This window comes from Pelophylax lessonae (assembly GCF_965119305.1).
Source record: "Pelophylax lessonae genome assembly, chromosome: 8".
NCBI classification, from domain to species: Eukaryota; Metazoa; Chordata; class Amphibia; order Anura; family Ranidae; genus Pelophylax; species Pelophylax lessonae.
The window spans coordinates 65,554,362-65,575,997 of NC_138775.1; the positions used below are offsets into that span (position 1 = coordinate 65,554,362).

The 21,636-nt window shown below is 41.2% G+C and overlaps 1 protein-coding gene across 6 annotated transcripts in view; it reads left to right on the forward strand.

Annotated features, from left to right (window-relative positions):
- ERC2 (ELKS/RAB6-interacting/CAST family member 2) overlaps nt 1-19,254 on the forward strand; it is a 1,553,364-nt gene extending 1,534,110 nt beyond the window's left edge. For all 6 annotated transcript variants that reach the window (XM_082265097.1, XM_082265099.1, XM_082265101.1 and 3 more), the window contains one exon: nt 18,539-19,254. The gene's annotated coding sequence lies outside the window, so the exon portion shown is untranslated. The remainder of the gene's footprint in view (nt 1-18,538) is intronic.
- The last annotated feature ends 2,382 nt before the right edge of the window (nt 19,255-21,636 follow it).

Below are 21,636 nucleotides of genomic sequence, written 5' to 3' on the forward strand. Positions count from 1 at the left end.
ATGATGATAATGGCCCTGGAGTTTATTCTTTCAAAAAAAGTATATCAGATTCCATAGTTTTATCCTGACATGGTCTATTTTTTGATGCTTTAGTTTATATGTGTCATGTGTCAAATACAACACCTGGAGAAACATTTGCCTGTCTTTGCTCATATAGTTGGAGCCATTGGCTGACATGGATGCAGCACATATGTTTTTTTCATACAAAACAGAATCACGGGTGGCCACTTGCACAACAGTTAACAAAATATTGAGATTTTTAACATGCTGACACTTGGCACCCTCTAGTTAACCCATACTCAGCTTGTTAGTCACCGGACTGAAGTTACAAAGTAATTCCTGAATATGTTGCATCACCTGCGACACCAGTGTCAATATGGGGCAACTGGAGGATGCAGGAAATCAAATAATGACATGTTACATTAATTAGCTATCTTTTGAGGCAGCTTACATATGTTTTTATTGATGGAGGAAGGCTAATAAAGAGGCTTTCAAGGTATTCAATTCCATAAATGCTACTTACCTTGCTGTAATTCTGATCCATTGTCTTCTGTTTCTGAATCTTTACCGGGAACCTATGAGCAGATTTCTTTGAGTATGGGTTTAAAGTAAACAAATTATGGTACAAGTTTGTAACAAATAAGCACGTTGGGTTTGTGCAAGTGCCAAGTAATTTTTTTAACAAGACAACCTGGCCTTATACCAGAGGCCATATGAGTATTCTCTCAATGTGAATTTTATATTACTGCTTTCCTTGACTCATCAAGAGGATAAAATGTAAATGACTCTGAATTGTGCTTCAGTTTTACTTTTTTGTTTTCAATTTGTTTGATAAGTAAAAATTTCAGTCGATTTTATTAACATAGTATCAGTAGTTTTCTTCTGTAATATATACTCCTGCATAGAACAGGATGAAAAATAAAAGTTAGAAAGGAAATAAAAAAATAGAAATAAAATATCTATTAACTTTAATAAAATAAAACTGTGCTGCAAATCTAAAGACAGTAAAAATGGTACAGCTTCCAAAATAGTCACATAAAATAAAGATAAATATCAAAATCCACTCAATCTAGGTATAACATCAAGTTTACAGATAATATATACAGTATATATACTGTTTATATATATTCCCTCATTTCCAATCTGGGCATACACATCAAACAAATCAATTCCCCTGCTTTAATTCATACAAAAAAAAGGGTTCGATATCTGATAAATGCAAATTCAGTTTATTTGGTAATAAAAATGTTATTTCACTCTAAACTGATGCTAAGCCTATATGGAATCCTTGGACGTTTTGATTACCAAGGAAACTGAATTTGCATATTACAGATTTTGCATCTTTTCTTCTATATACAGTATATTGTCAAAAGTATTGGAATGCCTGCCTTTACACGCAGGCATCCCAGTCTTAGTCAGTGGGGTTCAGTATTGAGTTGGCCCACCCTTTACAGCTATAATAGCTTCAGCTCTTCTGGGAAGGCTGTCCACAAGGTGTAGGAGTGTGTCTATGGGAATGTTTGACCATTCTTCCAGAAGTGCTTTTGTGGAGTCAGGCACTAATGTTGGACGAGAAGGCCTGGTTCGCAATCTCCGCTCTAATTCATCCCAGAGGTTTTCTATCCATATCTTTATGGTCCTTGCTTTGTGCACTGGTCCGAATCATTTGGTGGAGGGGGGATTATGGGGTGCTATTGTTTTTCAGGGATTGGGCTTGGCCCCTTAGTTCCAGAGAAGGGAACTCTTAAGGCGTCAGCATACCAAGACATTTTGGACAATTCCATGTTCCCAGCTATGTGGGAACAATTTCCTGTTCCAACAAGATTGCGCACTAGTGCATGAACAAGGTCCAACAAGACATGGATGAGCGAGTTTGGAACTAAGACAATTCAAAGCAATACAATTTTTGCTTTTATTGCATTGGGCCTGCATTGAGCAATACTGCCCAGTGCAACTCAAAACACATAGTTTGAATGAGTCCTAAAATCATTTGGTGGAGGGGGGATTATGGTGTGGGGTGGTTTTTCAGGCATTGGGCTTGGCCCCTTAGTTCCAGTGAAGGGAACGTCAGCATACCAAGACATTTTGGACAATTTTATGCTCCCAACATTGGGGGAACAGTTTGGGGATGGCCCCTTCCTGTTCCAACATGACTGCGCACCAAGTGCACAAAGCAAGGTCCATAAAGACATGGATGAGTGAGTTTTGGGTAGAGGAACTTGACTGGCCTGCACTGAGTCCTGACATCAACCCAATAGAACACCGTTGGGATGAATTAGAGCGGAGAATATGAGCCAGGCCTTCTTATCCAACATCAGTGCTTGACCTCATAAATGTGCTTCTGAAAGAATGGTCAAACATTCCTATAGACACACTCCTAAAACTTGTGGACAGCCTTCCCAGAAGAGTTGAAGCTGTTGTAGTTGAAAATGGTGAGCCCACTCAATGTTGAACCCTAAAGACTAAGACTGGGATGTCGTAAAAGTTCATGTGCGAGTAAAGGCAGGCATTCCATTTCTTTTGATAATGTAAAAAAAAATTAAAGAAACACTTTTTATTCAGAGCATAGTATTAAGTCAATTAAACTCCTGGGATATTGATCTGTTCAGTTAAGTAAAAGAGAGGGTTGTAAATCAGTTTCAGGTGCTTTGGTGTTAATAAAATTCAACAGATGCACTAGATGGCAAACAATGAGACAACCTCAAAAACAGGCATGGTTTTAAGATTGAGGCCACTGACATTTTTTTCCCTACTCCTCTTTTCTGATTGTTTTTCACTAGTTTTGGATTTGGCTAGGGTCAATGTCACTACTGATAGCACGAGGCAACACCTGGACCCTGTAGAGGTTGCACAGGCAGTCCAACTCCTCCAGGATTGCATAGCCATATGTACCATTGCCAGAAGGTTTGCTGTGTCTCCCAGCACAGTCTCAAGAGCATGGAGGACATTCCAGGAGACAGGTAGTTACTCTAGGAGAGCTGGACAGGGCCATAGAAGGTCCTTAACCCATCAGCAGGACCAGTATCTGCTCCTTTGTGCAAGGAGGAACAGGATGAGCACTGCCAGAGCCCTACAAAATGACCTCCAGCAGGCCACTGGTGTGAATGTCTTTGACCAAACAATCAGAAACAGGCTTAATGAGGGTGGCCTGAGGGGCGGACGTTCTCTAGTGGGCCCTGGGCTCATTGCCTGTTACCGTAGAGCTCGATTGCCATTGAACACCAGATTTGGCAGGTCCGTCAGTGGCACCCTGTGCTTTTCACAGGTGTGAGCAGGTTAAACCTGAGCACATGTGACAGACATAAAAGGGTCTGGAGGACCCGTGGAGAACGTTATGCTGCCTGTAACATTGTTCAGCATGACCAGTTTGGTGGTGGGTCAGTGATGGTCTGGGGAGGCATATCCATGGAGGGACTCACACACACCTCTACAGGCTAGACAATGGCACCCTGGCTGCCATTAGGTAACGGGGTGACATCTTTGGACCCATTGTCAGACCCTACACTGATGCAGTGGGTCCTGGGTTCCTCCTGGTGCACAACAAAGCCCAGCCTTTTGTGGCAACAGTATGCAGCCAGTTCCTGGAGGATGAAGAAATTGATACCATTGAATAGCCCTCACGCTCGTCTGACCTAAATCCAATAGAACACCTCTGGGACTAGGCTTGTGACGGTATCAGATTTTCATGCTGCGATTAATTGATTAAGGTTTTGCCACGGTATACGGTATTATCACGGTATTCTATTTTTAAATTTAAATTATTAAATTTCCACCTCACTTCAATTTCATTGCTGAATTTAGGGGCTTTGGTTCACTTATGCACATTATTATATAGTCAGTCAGTACAGACTCTGTGAACCAGGCCTAAAATAGGTCATCAAGCAGTGTCTGGCCTAACTGGTGATAACTGGTCCTGGCGCTCGGCTCCGATCCGATGGCCTGGTCATTAAGAGGGCAAATCCTTGTGGTCAAGAAGTGGTTAAACCTGAAGGAGGTGTTGTTTATAAATGACTTTACTATTGCTTTAGGCCTGGTTCACATGTATGCGGGTTGGTGGTTCACATGTATGCGGGTTGGCGGCCCACATTTGCACAGGCATAGCAGCCCATTGATTTGAACGGGCTGCTATGCCCTCATTTTCCGCAGAAAAAAGGTGCATGCAGCATTTTTTTAAAATTCAGTGGCCTTGAAATCCATCCTGCTTTTGCACCATGCGACTAACCTGCAGTTCCTGCTCTGGCAAGCTTTCTGCATTTTTTGTAGACACTGCTTGATGGCTATATAATAATGTAATGTGGGCTGCTATGCGTGTGGGTGTGTATATATATATATATATATATATATATATATATATATATATATATATATATTAGAGCTGCACGATTCTGGCCAAAATGAGAATCACGATTTTTTAGCTTGGAATAAAGATCACGATTCTCTGTGTAACAAAAAAAAAAAATTGGGATAACTTTACTGTTACGTTTTTTTTTTTTTTTTTTTTTATTCATTAAAGTCTAATCATTGCGTTTGAAAGACTGCTGCGCAAATACAGTGTGACATAAAATATTACAACAATCGCCATTTTATTCTGTAGGGTCTCTGCTAAAAAAATATATAAAATGTTTGGGGGTTCTAAGTACTTTTCTAGCAAAAAAAAAACTGATTTAAACTTGCAAGCAACAAGTGTCAGAAAAAGATCCAGTCTTTAAGAGGTTAAACTTCCTTTCTCCCTGGCAGAGGGAAGGAAAAGATACAAATGTAATCATTTTTGTTTATAGTTAGGAGACTTTAATGCTGAAAGGGGTTAGCTGTGTGAGTGAATGAGTCATCCAGCTCACTGAAATGTATCAATTCACAAGTCAGGCAGACTTGACAGATAAACTCGGTATTTTAAAAATGCCACAATAACAATACCGTGGCTATGCAATACCGCGATATATCGAATTACCGAAAACCGGCATATGTCTATCTGGGACATTATGTTTCGGTCCATCCCACGCCCCGAGGTTGCACCTCAGTCTGTTCAGGAGCTCAGTGATGCCTTGGTCTAGATCTGGGAGGAAATACCCCAGGAGCCAGGACACCATCCTTCGTCTCATTAGGAGCATGCCCCGAGGTTGTCACGCATGCATACAAGCATGATAGGGCCATACAAACTACTGAGTACCATTTTGAGTTGCTAAAATTACATTTCAGCAAAATGGACTAGCCTGCTGCATAATGTTTTCACTTTGGTTTTCGGGGTGTCTTTGAATTCAGCTCTCTGTAGGTTGATCCCTTTCATTTCCATCAAACAATGTGGCACTCTTTCATTCCTAACACATTACCCAGTCCATATAAGTATAGATATCCAGCATGATATTTTTCCACATTGAGATCTGATGTGTTTTCAAAGTGTTCCTTTAATTTTTTTAAACAGTGTGTATATATATATATATATATATATATATATATATATATATATATAGCTACCGAGAAAACAACTTCAACAACAATGGTGCTTCTGCTTTGTTTTATACAGTAGCTAATTTACTGGAAGCATGCATGGCCTGGCCACAGATGCATTGTAAGCTTTGACTGACTTGTTTCAGTGTGGCCATCCTCTATCTTCCTTAAGTGGTATCCAGGGCTGGATTTCTGCATAGCCAATGTAGGCTATGGTCTAGGGGGCCAGGACTGCCAAGAGTGGCAAAAAGCCACACTCACACAGCACAAATTTATAACTAGGTCTGAAGACCTAGAACCAAACTTCTAGCATTACAGGGCAAAAGTTTGTATTAGGAGTGCTGACACGAAGTGGGTAAGCTGTCTCTGTTAGTTCCCCCTTCCCCTAAAACCCCAGGATGATTTGTGTGGCTTCGATGTCTAGCCAGTCACTGAGATGAGGTAAGACAATTGGCCTGGGGGAAAGAAACTAAAATCTGCCTATGATTCGTATCTGTGGGCATACATAGCATCTTAGTGCAGACCAGGCAGTGATTGTCACTGTGCTCTGATGGAGAAGGGCAGATGGTGTCACCTACAAGTCCTGTTCAAGCAGACGGTATGGAAGGTCACTTGGGTGAGATTTGGGCACATTTGCCTTGAAAACTGGAAATTTCTAGGGTTCCATTAAAATATAAGGGAATGAGTTGATTTAAAAAAGGGGCTGCTTTACCAAAATACAGCCCATTTCAGATTGAGGAATCATAAAAGCATTCATTTGCATGTTGTTTTAAGCGTCATAACTGTATGAAAAAAAAATCTAAAAGCACACCTCAACAAATAAACAGATAGAAAATAACAGTGTATATTAATGTACAAAACTCGTACATTTCAAAATTAGAGTGATTGGGCGCTAAGACGAAGCCACTCAAAATGAAAAAGTAAACTATTACATATCAATAACCTGAACTATTTCAGGTTTATTATTTTTATTTTGTGCAAAAGAAACTTAAAAAAGACTATTTATAAAAGACACATTACCATTGACCGCATTCCTATTAGACTTATGGTAAAGAAAATAGAGGTGCCTCTGCTGTCTAGTGTTGAGATGTAAGATTTTTGTGCCGAGGCTACGGATGAAGAGGAAGGTAGAAAAACAACCAAGTGACTTTATAGGGCTCTGAATGAAACGATTCAGAAAAAAGCCAATTCCAAGGCTGGGAAGGAGTAGTAAATGCTGAGTAAATTTAAAACAACAAAGGGGTTTGTAAGCATACTACAAAGCTGGAATAAAAAACAATATACTGTGTCACCAGAACATGATATTAGTTAAAGGAACATTAAAAGCTTAAAGCCGAACTCTAGGCAGGTATAATAATGAATGCATATTTATTGATGCATTACTAAAGTAAAGCCGCTTAATTTTTTCACCCCCTCCCCTCCATGACAAAATGTTTTCTGAAATAAAAGAAATGAAGAGTGTGGGGGAAAAGTATTATACTCAAGGTCCTCCCACAGCACCTAGAGAAAAGTGTTATCATCCCCCTTCCAGTGACAATTTGGGGAATGTTGAGTACTCTACTCCAAATCTCATGAGAAGATACTCTTGTGCTGTGCTAGTGAGCATTTTTTTGTGAGATTGTGGGTACTCAGCATTCCATGGTATCTGGCTGGAAGGATAGTAACATTACCACCTGCAGTATAGAAGTTTGGGTAAGGGCGGGGTGGGGGGGGGGGGACATGTTTGGTAGTTTAAGGTTTACTTTAAATGTATTATTCAAATGCAAGCAGTGGAATTATTTGAGTTTGCAACCCCCTGTAAGACTGGGGACTGGGAGAGAAAGAAACAGCCAAGGAGAAGCCAGTCAATTCATGTGCTGATAAGGAGCATCATGATAGGAGGAGAAGACAGAGTGAAAGAGAAATTAGCTAATCTCTAGGTAATCATAGGTACGGGGTGGACCCATAACAACCTGGGCTCAGAGCAAGTGGGTCAAATGACACCTTTCTTGCAGCTTCCCCGGTGTACCAGAACCAGAAGACACAATATGACATGGCCTGAAACACTTCTTGATATGTATGAGCACTAGTATTTGTATTACTGTTACTCATATTGGTCATATTGGGCTTTGACCTGCAAGAATAAACAGTGATGGTCTTAATATTAAATATGTTAGGGTATATCATATCTAATGCCCACACTTTTTTCATTTTAGATGGAGTACGGAATGCTAAACCCACCCCCCCACCCCCCCCCCCCAGCTTTTTTTTTTTTTTTTTGGTATTTTAACGACTATTAGTTAGTTTTACTTTCACATTTTGTCTTAGAGATACAAATAGAAATGGAAAGGAACCTCTCCAAAATGAGGAGAAATCACTGCAACAGTTCTGCCAATTGTAAGATTTGATCCCAACTCTGGTGTTCTGGTGATACTTATAAAGTTTTCAATTCCCCAATAAATCCTATTCCCAATGGTCCCAAGGCAAATAGAGAGGGCGAATCTCCCCAGCCAGGATATAGAGAGAGCAAGAAAACAAAACTGGACAAAGAAGATCATGGGTCCACAAAGTGTTGTAGATGGGTGTGGGTTTTCCATATGCAGGCAGCTCCTTGGACTGGGTCCTAGAAATACACTCTTTGGATTTATAAGGAGCAGGCTGACTCCTCCATCCAGACAACCAAGGTGAGTTGACAAATCTCCCCTGCCAGGAGATTGTATTCTAACCCTGGCACTTGAAGCTGTCAGTGGAGAATGTTACAAAATGTCCCTTCAACAGAAGTCGATTACACGATTGACTTCTTTGGAGCAGGGAAACCAACACACTCACCAAAATGCAGCCAGTTCCACCCAGTCTGTCGGAATTACAATCAGAGTATGTCCAGCATTAGTGGACAACATTTCTATTGTCCCAATGAAGTTCATTAAGATAAGATAAACACAAACTGGAGAATTGTATTGTTATCTTTTTCTCCGGCATTATGCCCTGATAAAAGGTGCCCCTTGTACACCTGAAACACTTTGACACCTTATATGACTCTTGCAATTAGGAAGTTTGTGGATGTCTGGCATTCTTTTTACTAAGAATCAAAAGCAATATCAAATCTGACAGGGGTACTAACACTTCTATGCAGCATTGGAAATACACTCACCGGCCACTTTATCAGGTAATACCGGGTTGGACCACCTTTTGCCTTCATAACTGCCTTAATTCCTCATGGCATTGATTCAACAAGGTGTTGGAAACATTTCTCAGAGATTTTGGTCCATATTGACATGATAGCATCACGCAGTTGCTGCAGATTTGTCAGCTGCACATCCATGATGTGATTCTCCCATTCCACCACATCCCAAAGGTGCTCTATTGGATTGAGATCTGGTGACCATTGGAGTACAGAAAACTCATTCTCGTGTTCAAGAAACCAGTTAGAGATGATTTGAGCTTTGTGACATGGGGCATTATCCTGCTGGAAGGAGCCATCAGAAGATAGGTACACTGTAGTCGTAAAGGGATGGACATGGTCAGCAACAATACTCAGGTAGGCCGTGGCGTTTATACAATGCTCAGTTGGTACTAGGAGGCCCAAATTGTGCCAAGAAAATATCCTCCACACTATTACACCACTACCAGGCTGAACCGTTGATACAAGGCAGGATGGATCCATGCTTTCATGTTTATTGCCAAATTCTGACCCTACCATCTGAATGCCGCAGCTGAAATCGTGACTCATTAGACCAGGCAATGTTTTTCCAATCTTCTATTGTCCAACTTTGGTGAGCCTGTGCGAATTGTAGCCTCGGTTTCCTGTTTTTAGCTGACAGGAGGGGCACCTGGTGTGGTCTTCTGCTGCTGTAGTCTGTCTGCTTCAAGGTTTGACGTGTTGTGCTTTCAGGGATGGTATTCGGCATACCTTGGTTGTAACGATTGCTTATTTGGGTTAGTTGCCTTTTTATTATCTCGAACCAGTCTGCCCATTCTCCTCTGACCTACGACATTTTCTCTTTCTCTGACCATTCTCTGTAAACCCTAGAGATGGTTACATAGTAGGTTGAAAGAAGACACATCTGGCTCAACCAATAAAAAAACCAAACACAGTAATGAAAACACAACGGTACAATCCAATATACACAATCCTATACCCACAGTTGATCCAGAGGAAGGCGAAAAAACCCCAGCAAAGCATGATCCAATTTGCTACAGTAGGGGAAAAAAATTCCTTCCTGATCCCCCGAGAGGCAATTCCCTGGATAAACTTTCCCTATAAATATTAGTACCCACTTATATTAAGTCTGCCCAGGAAAGAATCCAGGCCTTTTTTAAAGCAATCTAGTGAGCTAGTCAGAAACACCCCTGGAGGGAGTCTATTCCACATTTTCACAGCTCTTATAGTGAAGAAACCTTGTGTATAATAATCCCAGTAGATCAGCAGTTTTTGAAATACTCAGGCTCCAACAACCATGCCACATTCAAAGTTACTTAAATCCCCTTTTTTCCCCATTCTGATGCTCAGTTTAAACTTCAACAAGTCGTCTTTACCATGTCTAGATACCTAAATGCATTGTGTTGCTGCCATGTGATTGACTGATTAGCAATTTGTGTTACCATGCAATTGAACAGGTGTACCTAATAAAGTGGCCAGTGAGTGTACATTTTGGCTGTTGATATACCTTAGTATACCACAAACATAGTTCAAGCGCCAGTCCTACATGCAATTTCCATGTTGTATCTTGACCCCCAAAGTTATAAACTGGTGAAGACTATGCTCCAAGTGCGCCACGGTCGCCTGATCCTTAACACAGGATGGTGTATGCAGACAGTTAAACAAAAGAGAAGGATGGCGCTCAGGTGTGCACTTGTGATGAAAAAAGTACAAATGTGACCTCAGAGAATGGTCTTTGTGAAGGGCCTCAAAAGTTTAATAAAATCATACAATAAAAACTATTAAGTCAATGGAAATACTTCCAAACCGGACTCTGAAGCCTCTGGAGCCTCTGGATCTCCTAGGGAGCTGTGGGAATCCCTGGTGGTAATCGTGGGACTCGCAATGACATCAGGTGACTCAGATGAAAAAAGATGCTCCCTGATAGAAAGCTGGAACTTCCGATGGTAGTGGCTCACACGGTTCTGTGTGCGGCCGCTACACTGAACCGGGGCCAGTGCGTAGTTGGAAGCCGAGTCCTACGTGCGGACCGGAAGTGACGCATGTATGACGTCACCGGAAGTAGCCGGAAATGATGCCGCGGGGACACACAGAGGCCAGGCGAGGTGGATGAAGTATCGCAAATGCTTCAAAAGAGCTTCTGGTTGCCACAACTACATGTTTCGCTGTGTATAGCTTTATCAAGTCACCTGATGTCATTGCGAGTCCCACGATTACCACCAGGGATTCTCACAGCTCCCTAGGAGATCCAGAGGCTCCAGAGGCTTCAGAGTCTGGTTTGGAAGTATTTTCATTGATTAAATAGTTTTTATTGTATGAGTTTATTAAACTTTTGAGGCCCTTCACAAAGACCATTCTCTGAGGTCACATTTGTACTTTTTTCATCACAAGTGCACACCTGAGCGCCATCCTTCTCTTTTCTTTAACTGTTGATATACCTTTTGTAAAGGATTACTTGAAAGAAGAATACAACAACTTTTACATTGCATATAAACCCCATTTAAAGAGTTGTTTTCTTTCATTGGAATAGCAGATAGCCTTTGTACTAGCTCATGCCACTTGGTTGTTCTGAGGCAGCCACTGCTTGCATTTTTCAGCTACTCTTGAAAAACAATTACTGTTCATTGGTTTTATGAGATCAGACCATGCTTTGTGCAACACAGCTGGCATTGGAAACCAATTGGATCCCTATGGCAGACTGTGACTCAGACAAAGAAAATCAGCCCAGCAGGGAAAGGGGGAAAGTAGAATGATTTTGTCAATTCTCAATAAAAGAGGAAAACAACTTTAATTATAAATCAGCAATTCATATTGCAGCCATTTGATAGCTTTATGTCATTGCACTCATCCAGCAAATACTAATAAAAAGATACTGACTCACCTGTGTAGGGCCCATCAGTGGATGATTGAAATGACTGCTAATCTGAACATGCTGTAAAGATCAGCTGATATGTCCACAATCCTAATTGCAAAATATGTGCCTGACCTTTTACCTAAGAGAAGGCTGCTCCTATAATAGAGGTTACTTCTTACCGTGAACTTCTTGCCAATAAGATTGTTGAAGAGGTACGTCAGAGAGCATGACCATACATTTGAACAAGCTTGTCCAGCCAGTGACCCACAGGTCAGCTGAAAAAATTCTAAGCGCCATCATTCTTGACTGTTTGGTGACATAGATTCTCAAAAAGTATTTGGCCTCTAGATACAAACAATGTCAATAGCTTTACGTGAGCAGATAACAAGGTTATGGATTACATATAATATCAAACGCCTTAGGTCACCAATTCATAACCATGACATGCAGTATGCTGCGCAGAAAGGTCACACTGTGTACTGTCACCAGTCTCCACTTCCTCTATGTATTCCTAAACTGTTTGTTTTTTTTTCAAATATAACTTTATTAAAACACAGAGAGGAGTACAGCAGGATGAAACAATTCCAGACAAAAAGGAAAAACAAAGGAAACCAAACATTCGTACTGTAAGATTCTGGTACCTTTGGTACCCTTATTTCCCATTTCTACCTTAATATTGCGTCCCACCTTGCTAACTAGGTGGAACGCATACACCTTTAAGAACGATGACATCATCGCCGAGCGCCGCTATGAGCGGCTATTTCAATCGCCGGTTTTCTCTCACTCATTGCTCATTCAAACCGCATGCTTGACCAGTCTTGTCCTATGCTGCCGGAGCTTCTAGCTATTCCTTTGCCTGAACAAAACCGGAACCTCGCTACCGATCCCGTATCTCGCTACCGGATCACTCTCTTGTTACTGGACCTTGCTACTGCTAAACCAACTTGTGATAAGTACCCCACAGGGGATTTCTTCCTATACTAACTTACACTATCTACCTCTGCATACTAAGGACTGTTACTATGTAAGCACTATTCTTATCATCTGCATAACTTCATAGATTGCTAGCTCTTGAGCCTACCATCATCTACATCATTGCACTAGGTTACTCTCTCTTGTATACTTCATCTGCTGTCCCCTACCACCTGTTACTATACATGATTGCTAAACCTATCTGCATACTACCTATCATCACCTACCACTCTCCTGAATATTACTACTGAGTGCTCACCATTTCTAACGCCTGTCTCTCACCTCTATACTATCATATACATCCTATCACTCCAGGAACATCATATTGAGTGTATGTATATTTGCATAAATCAGGCTGTGCACAGTGATGAGTCCTGAGAGTTGGATATGTTTGTTCAACACATCTCTACATGACTACTGAGTGTAATAATTCTGCAGCTGCAAATCCATTCACTAACAAAAAACGCAAGAGCGTTACACGTACATAATATATAGATGTTAGCCTCCACACTCCCGAAAACGGGTGCGAGGAGGTTATGGTGAATGTATGTTCGCTGCAATAAGTATGTATTCAGAGCCGCCAGCAAGGCAAATTGTTAGGTTTCCGGTACCACCCCATGCACACCTCCCCTTTTTAAAGAAAAGATAGAGGAGGGTAAGGAAAAAGGTAAAGAAGAGGAAGAGAAAAAGAAAAAAGAGGGAGGAACAGGAAAGAAGGGAAGGAAGGATAGAGTCAGAATGGCAATGGGTAAGTGTAAGGGCGAGGAGAATGGGACAAGTAGGTTCCAGCCCCGGCGACGAAGACCGCCCGCACGCCAGGAATTTAGGAGTTGAGTAGGGCAACATTCCTAAACTGCTTTCACTCATTCCACCCAAAACAAGGAAATCCACATCTTTAGCACATCTTTAGGGCCACTGTAAATTTGAAAACATTTTATGAGATGACCAATGCACCAGAAGATTTGGCTAAGGGCTAATAAGGTTGAACATTAGGCAACTAGATACAGATTTAGTTATATTTGTTTATGGGCTGGACATTCAGTTCCAAAGTCAGACTTCTAGACTACAGACATAATAGTAATATGGGAACATACTGACCAATCCAGTATGATTGATCAGTTAAATATGGGTTTTTCAATATCCCATTGGTTTTCAAATAAATGCACCAACTAAATTGAACATTGCACATCAAAGAATGCTCTACTTGCTATGTTCTAGTTTTGCTGCTTCTACATTAGTGTCCTAACAAGGTTAAGAATTCTTAAAACCAAACTGAACCCTTTTAAATCAGCGAAATACATTTCAGGTGTATCAAAACAGGAGGTGTGCACAGTTCATTTTCTTTTTGAAGCTGCTAAAACCTAAATAGAAAAGCCTGTCTCCTGTGTGCACCTGTCGAGTGAGGACCACTGCTCCCTTTGGGAAAGGATCGTAGAGGATTAACACATCCCCTCTGAGTCAGACCTAAAATTCTGAATGAAGATCTCTGGCTCTAACTCAGCAGAGGGTGTGGTGGACCTCTGAAAAGAAGTTACAGCTTTCCTATAGAAAGCGACGTCTACTCTTCAGCCTGCTGGCAGGGGACAGGCTTTTCTACTCATGCTGTGACTACTTTTTAAAGAAAACAAATGGTAAGACTTTACCCACTCCAGGAATGCATTCAGCTAATTTAGACTGAACGTTTATTAGGCTTTAATGAATTGCACCTAATACCTGGCTGCTAAATAAAACTTTGCATTCTAAATTTGTTTATTTGCCCCCTTGACTGGTTTAAAGGCAAGTCTCAGATGATTTCCTTGTACTCTGCCAAATAATCCCCATTATCATATCTTGTAAATATTATGACTATTTTTCACAATACCTCCATTTTTTTTCATATAGTACATTACATTGCCTTTTTTATTTGAGAAAAAAAATCCAAGTGCTACCCTTGCTTGTGGATGCTCTAAAACAGGGATCCTCAAACTACGGCCCTCCAGCTGTTGCAGAACTACACATCCCATGAGGCATTGCAAAACTCTGACATTCACAGACATGACTAGGCATGATGGGAATTGTAGTTCCTGAACAACTGGAGGGCCATAGTTTGAAGACCCCTGCTCTAAAACAACAAATGTTGTCTGTAGAGGGCCTATTTCCCACTAAATGCCTTCAATGGTTCTTTCAGACTATGTCTAGACCTCTCCTTTGATGACTTATGGTAAATAAACCTTGGGAGTGCTGAAAAAACTAAGCCTAGAGTTGGCCAACCTTCCGCTCTTGATCTTTAGAGGAATCAAGGTCCCAGCTTGCCTTGACAACCAACAGCTAGCAGGGTAGACTGAGATTTTGGTTCTTTCACAGCTGGAGGGCAGCAGGTTGCTGGCAGCTGCTGCAAATCAAGAATTGCTATAGCCCTGCTTTCCCTTATCTTTCAACTTCCACCAAGCCAAGATGGTGATGTCTAATAGCCATCTCATCAGTTATCGAAAATTGTTTATGTTTGTCTGTTCTTTTAAGTTTTTTTACCTATTAAAGGAAAGGAATGCGAAGTAGCATCTGAAATCATTAGCAAGCAGAGTAGGTGGTTTGTCTGATCTCCCAGTTTCTTTGTTAGGAAGAGGATAATGTTGCAACTGCAGAAATGTTGTAATTGGCCAGGAACAGCCCCAGGCATGGAGCAGTCAGAAGCGCACACATCACAGAGACATTCACATACCTGCAGTGAGAGATGTGAGAGGCCGGCTCTCCCCATTTATCAGAAAAACCTGTCATTTTCTGTGTAATCTGCTGGCTGAAAGTCCCTTTCTTCATATATGAGGAAAGACTGAACAATTTTCTTGTCTATATTCAACTAAAGTCTCTATTATCAGCTGACAAAACTTCAGAAATGCTCTTTAAGTTTACTTGGTGTATTGTTAAAAGGGTCAAGATAAACTGCACAAATGTGTTCTTTTTTATTTTAGATAAATGGTGTAAATGTTTTTGTACTATATATTATTGGATTTGCATTAAAGGTATAACAAAGTAAATAATAAAAATGCTATTGAGACTTCACCTGTACTAGGTAGTAAGGTACTAAACTTAAAACAAGAGGTAATTCCAGACAATTCCAGGTGTCAGATTGGTACATCTTTTTATGTAGGAAAAAGAAACAGGTTCACTTATATTCCCCCTCCCCAGCAGCACATACTCCTTACTCCAGGGTTTCTCAACTAGGGTTTAATGGAAACCTAGGGGTTCTTCAGGGGCTGCTAGGGGCTCCTTGGTCAATGAAAAATGTCTGCTTCACAGATACATTTCCATTGACACCTTTGATCTTTTTGATCACAAGTGTAAGGAGTATTCTTCCCACTGACCATCACAGTAATGTGTCGTGAGTTGTAGAAATAGTATTTTTTAACAGGGAATTCCTGAGATTGGAAAGTTATTTCAAGGGTTCTGCTGTGTTGAAAAGGTTGAGAAAGGAGAAGGAGGAAGATAACTAGTTCTGCCTTACTCCTAAGAGCCGGTTCACACTAGCGCGACTTGTCAGGCAACTTGTCAGCCTGACAAGTCGCGCTCCCTCGCGGTCCTTTGACCGCTACAGGACCCGTTCTAATAGGAGCGACACAAGTCGCTCCGACTTAGAAAAAGGGTCCTGTACTACATCAGGGTGACCTCGGAGTGACTTACATAGACTTCCATTATGTGAAGTCCATGCAAGTCGCTCCGAAGTCGTGGTGCATGGTAATGCACAAGTCGCCCCCGAAGTAGTACAGAGTCGTGTCGCCCCAGTGTGAACCGACTCTTACTTTCACTTCCCTCTTGATTTGTTTGGTCAAAGGGAGCAAAGAGAGATACTTGGTACTAATAACACCCCTTGTGCCGGTGTTTGGTTATTGACTCAGTACTGTCATATGAGGCTAGAGGGGAGAACTCTCAACCCTGTGTAAGCTCCAATTCACAACTTAGAGCTTACACAGGGCTGCCACAGTTGGCTTTTGGCAATTGAGCTGAGCAGCAGTGAGTGTGAAGGCAACACTTTTGCTAATGGTGAGGGTGGATGTTAAATCAAACCTTACCCACTTGAAGACCAAGCCTTTTCTGGCATTTTTTGTTTACAACTTTAAATCAGAATTATTTGCTAGAAAATTACTTATACCTAATAAATATTACATTTTTTTTTTTTTAGCAGAGACCCTAGGCAATAAAATGGTAATCATCGCAATAATTTGTCATGCAGTATTTGCATGGTGTTTTATTTAATAATTAAAAAAAACACTATGTTTACCCCAATTATTTGTAAAATGGGAAAGATGATGTTATGCTGAGTAAATAGATACCAAACATATCATGATTTAAAATGGAGCACCCTTGTTGAATGGCGATAAACTACTGTACTTGAAGTGATTGTAAAGTCTCTCTTTTTTTTTTATAACAAACATGTCATACTTACCTGCTCTGTCCATTTGGTTTTGCAAGAGTGGCCTGGATCCTCCTCTTCTGGGGTCCCTCTTCTGTGCTCCTGGCCCCTCCCTCCTATTGAGTGGCCCCACAGCATGCAGCTTGGTGTGGGGGCACCCGAGCCAAGTCACAGCTCCAGCCCTGCCCCTGCTGGATAAAGATTGGCTCAGGAGGGGAATTAGGGGGTCTGGGTGGGCTGCTGCAAACAGAAGGGTATTTATCTTTGTTATAATAAATCTTATTGTATTTTGATAAAGAGGAATACAAACATATAACAACGGTGGTACATTCTGTATATGGAGAACCTTTAACAAAAGATTACTTGTTTGGAAACAGAGAAGAAGAAAAACAAAAGGTAAAAATCAAAAGGAAACTTGGATTTGGAGGAAATAACAGTGCTTGACTTGCGGTAACAGGGTATAAAGGCAGCCTGGCAGGTCAGGAAAGGGGAAGACAAGCGAGTGCACTTCCCCTCCTGAACCATACCAGGCAACATGCCCTCAACATGGGGGGGGGGGGTGCTTTGGGGCGGGGGGGCTCTGACGTTTTTTTCCTAAGTTTTTTTTTTTTATTTAGCTGTTGGCAGGAAAACCCATTGACAGCTTAAGACACATCGGTTGTTAAGGATGCCGTGGCCGGCTTTCCAGCCCCGCTCCTTAACAACCAGCTAAAGGCACTCAGTGTATTGCAGGGTGTTCACTCCAACAAATTCAGATGTTTGGCGAACGACCGAACAGGCAAATGGTCGGCCCGAACTTATGCTTGGGCCGAACCGTTCACTCATCCCTAATGCTGATGTGAAGATGATGTCTGCATGGGAAAGAATCTCGACTGTGGGCAACCAGCCCCACATATCCTAAAAACACTGTCCTGGGAGTATTTTTTGAATTCCTATGCTGGTTTCTCTTTTCTCATCAAGGGAATAATTGGCAAGCATGGCAAACGTGGCCCGGCTTTCCACCGCCGCTCCTTAACAACCAGCTAAAGGCACTCAGTGTATTGCAGGGTGTTCGCTCCAACAAATTCAGATGTTTGGCGAACGACCGAACAGGCATATGTTCGGCCCAAACTTATGCTTGGGCCGAACCGTTCACTCATCCCTAATGCTGATGTGAAGATGATGTCTGCATGGGAAAGAATCTCGACTGTGGGCAACCAGCCCCACATATCCTAAAAATACTGTCCTGGGAGTATTTTTTTAATTCCTATGCTGGTTTCTCTTTTTTCATCAAGGAAATAATTGGCAAGCATGGCAAACACACACTAAGCTTACCATTTTATTAGATGAGCATAGGACCTTTGAGCAACTGTCTCAAAAAATACCCACACCCTTCAATTGATTACAATAATCTTCTTCCATGTATTATAGGCATCTTCTCCAATAAGTAATTTTCTACACTGTTGGTTTTTCTGTTCCCTTTGTTTCCTTTTGTTATCCTCAGCTAAAACACCACGACTACTTAATATAACCTGAAGATGTAATTGTTTCTGACAGGCATATTATTACTTCTGAAGTTAGGCAGTTTTCCTTTACCCCCTTCCCTGAATCTCCATGGGCTAAATGGGCTCTAAAAGCAAATTTCACATTATTTTACTGTGATATGCAACAGTGTAATATTAGGTTATATGTGTGCTCTGTATTAAGTTGTTTTAGAAAAACAGTTCACTTGAGTGTTAAAAATATGTTTTTTCTTTCATTGCAGTTAAGGAACAGGAAGATTCAGCAGAGAAGTGAAGCAGCCCCAGGAGTGATCTATTGCGGATTGAAACCTCACTGATGCAGCTCTGCAGAAAATACCATCTGTGGCCAATGTGTGACTGTTGTATTGTGTTCACTACATGTATTGTGTGATCCTGGTCAGAACCCACAGGAACAAAAAAAGCAATTCAGTTTAGTGATACACACTATACATATCAGTTGAAACAGTCCCACCTGAAAGCCAAACTGCCATTTTTAAAGCACTTGGATGGCCATATGTTCTGGAAAAACACTGTTTAATGATGTCAAATGAAAAAAAAAAATATGTCTTTACGTCCTTCTTCCAAAAATAACAGTCCCCTCCTCTGTCCTCTCCAAACTGTTAATGTTCTAACCAAGGGATATGGACTTCCAAGGCCAAAAGCATGTTTTGTGGCTTCAGTTGCCTGTTTTGTGAGCTTCCTGCAAGCCTTATGTGGATCTTCAGGCAAACTGCTACATACACTCTAATCCTATACAGACAGTTTTTTGGTTGATGCAGTTCTTCTAGGCAGGTGATAACTCTATTTTTTGTTTCTTTTTGCAACTTTCCATGTCACCACTGTCTCCAGCTCACTCATTTTACAATAAACCATCATCATGAGTCACCCCTGTCCAGTGAGAAGGCAGGTGGGGCAGGAAGCTGCAATGCAGATTTCAAGAAATAGGGGTGCCACCTGGTGGGAAATAAAGTGTTTAAATCATTATACTGGCTGGAATTAATAATCAGGTAAACTGGTTAACTTACATATTTTTCTGTTTCCCTTGTTCTGCTTTAACCAGCCATGCAACAGCAGAAGATCCAAGAAGCCTCTGTTCACCATATAATGGTGGCCAAAAAAATTAAATGTGTCCCTCCCCCAGCATATGCAGAATATAATAGTAGTTTTGTCTAGGGTGGATACAAAGGTTTACTTACCTTAATTCACAGTCATGAAGTTTCCTGGTAATAACGAATGATCCACCGAAGCCTATCTTCTTGACAGTTTCTGACTGGTTGTGTCAATGGCCCTTTCTCCATTATCTATATAAACAGTACAGGACTTTCGCCACCAACATTCCTGCATTGTACATGATGACATAGAGGGCCTGTCCACATTCTGAAGCTAGAGAGAAGAACGGAATGACGTCTGCCATAGGACCACAAGTTAGGGAAAGTACTCCCTAGTATTAGACTTTCCTCCTAGACAAAATTTGCAATGTATGGGGGTTTTGGGGGCACATGTAACTTCTTTGACTAGCTCAGAGTTATGATTTAAAAGTTTTTACTGAAAAGCTTTGTTAAAACCTTAAAGCAAGCATTTCAAAGAATTATCATGGACAGTATGCAAAGTTTGTATAAGAGCCAACAGTCTAAAATAAACCTGTTACAAACTGATGCAGTTCATACTGCACATGTGTTGGAAAGATACTTTAACAAAGATAGCCTTTGGTAAAAACTGCATATCTAGGTGATCAGTATATTCAATATTATAAATATTTTATCTACATATTACAGCTTCTCCATAAAATTTAATCTTGGTCCCACCCCCTGAAGCTCCCTACTGGTCATTGAGGCAACCTGTCGGGGATGAAGGGGGGGGAGAAGGCAGCAGGAAAGGCTGGAGCCAAGCTCAACTCTTACAGGAAAAGTTGGGTTCTAGGTTATAGTTATCGGTATGGACTGTGTGCTACTTTCTGCACCCTGGGACTGTTGGGACACGTAGTTCTGTATTGTCTGTGCTGTGTGAGGCTCTGAGCTATGACCAGACCCCATAGCCCATTCCAAGGGCCTGTGGACTTAACCCTGTCTGCCCTGCTTCAGCTACCAGCCCCTACCACTGTCTGCCCGCCCAGGTATCTGCCCTGTTCTGGACTTATGCCTGCCTGGATCTCTGCCCCGTTCTGGACTTAGCCATGTCTGCCTGGATCTCTGTCCCATTGTGGACTTAGCCCTGTCTGCCTGGATCTCTGCCCCGTTCTGGACTTAGCCCTGTCTGCCTGGATCTCTGCCCCATTCTGGACTTAGTCCTGTCTGCCTGAATCTCTGCCCTGTTCTGGACTTAGCCCTGTCTGCCTCAATCTCTGCCCCCTTCAGCTGCTTATATATCTGGATTACTTTGATATGCATTTTTTACTTCTGCTTTTGCATTTGCATATGCTTAGTTTAAATTGCTCAGGTTTGTGACAGGTTTACACCGACCACACATATATAATATTTTCTTACATTTTTTCCATCTGTTGTGTTGGGATTACATAATATATTCAGATGAACTGCAATTATTGCTTATTAGCGTTATGCTTTAAATTTTGCCATTTGCTACACACTTTTCATTATTTATATGGTCTGCTAAAAAAAAGAAATCTGCTATGGAACAAGGAGTAGAACCTACGACGAATGCACATGCTTGCCAAACATTAAAATGCTAGGGTCTTGGATCAAATCAAGTCTGCCCATGTGTTATTATCCCTAAAGCAGTTGGCCGATCCCTTTTATGGTTATGAAGCAAAGTTCTTAAAGTGCTCTGGGCCAGGTTGGAAAGCCTAATCAATATATAGGCAAATTTAACCCCTTACTGCTAGAGACCTTTGTATTCTTTAACCTCTGCAGGCCCTCCAAAGCAGTGAAGGGGTTAAACGGACACAGAATTAAAATGTGGCATGTTTCTCTGACATTGCATGGGATGTCTGTAACAGAGAAATGCTTTTCTATATTACAATTTTGTTGGGTAGTCTGAGGTTGGAATACAGAAGTATGCAACACAAAAAGTTTACTCTGCCCAAACAAAAAGGGAATGATTATACTTTAATCAGAAGACGGAACCTTAATGATTTTTTAAAAATGATATGCATTATATCCAGTTCTTCGGTTAAAAAAACAATCATAGTTTATTTGTGTTTTGCATGTTAAAATGGTTGTAAATTGTGTGCGAATATGCAGAATTTATTTTCTGATTGCGTTATGTGTGTGGATTTTATTCCTTTCTTTATAATATGTATATCATGTATAAAGTAGGTGTGTACTGATCCTGCAACACATAAAAAGATCAGGCATGATGGACTTTATAGGGATTGTTTAATAAA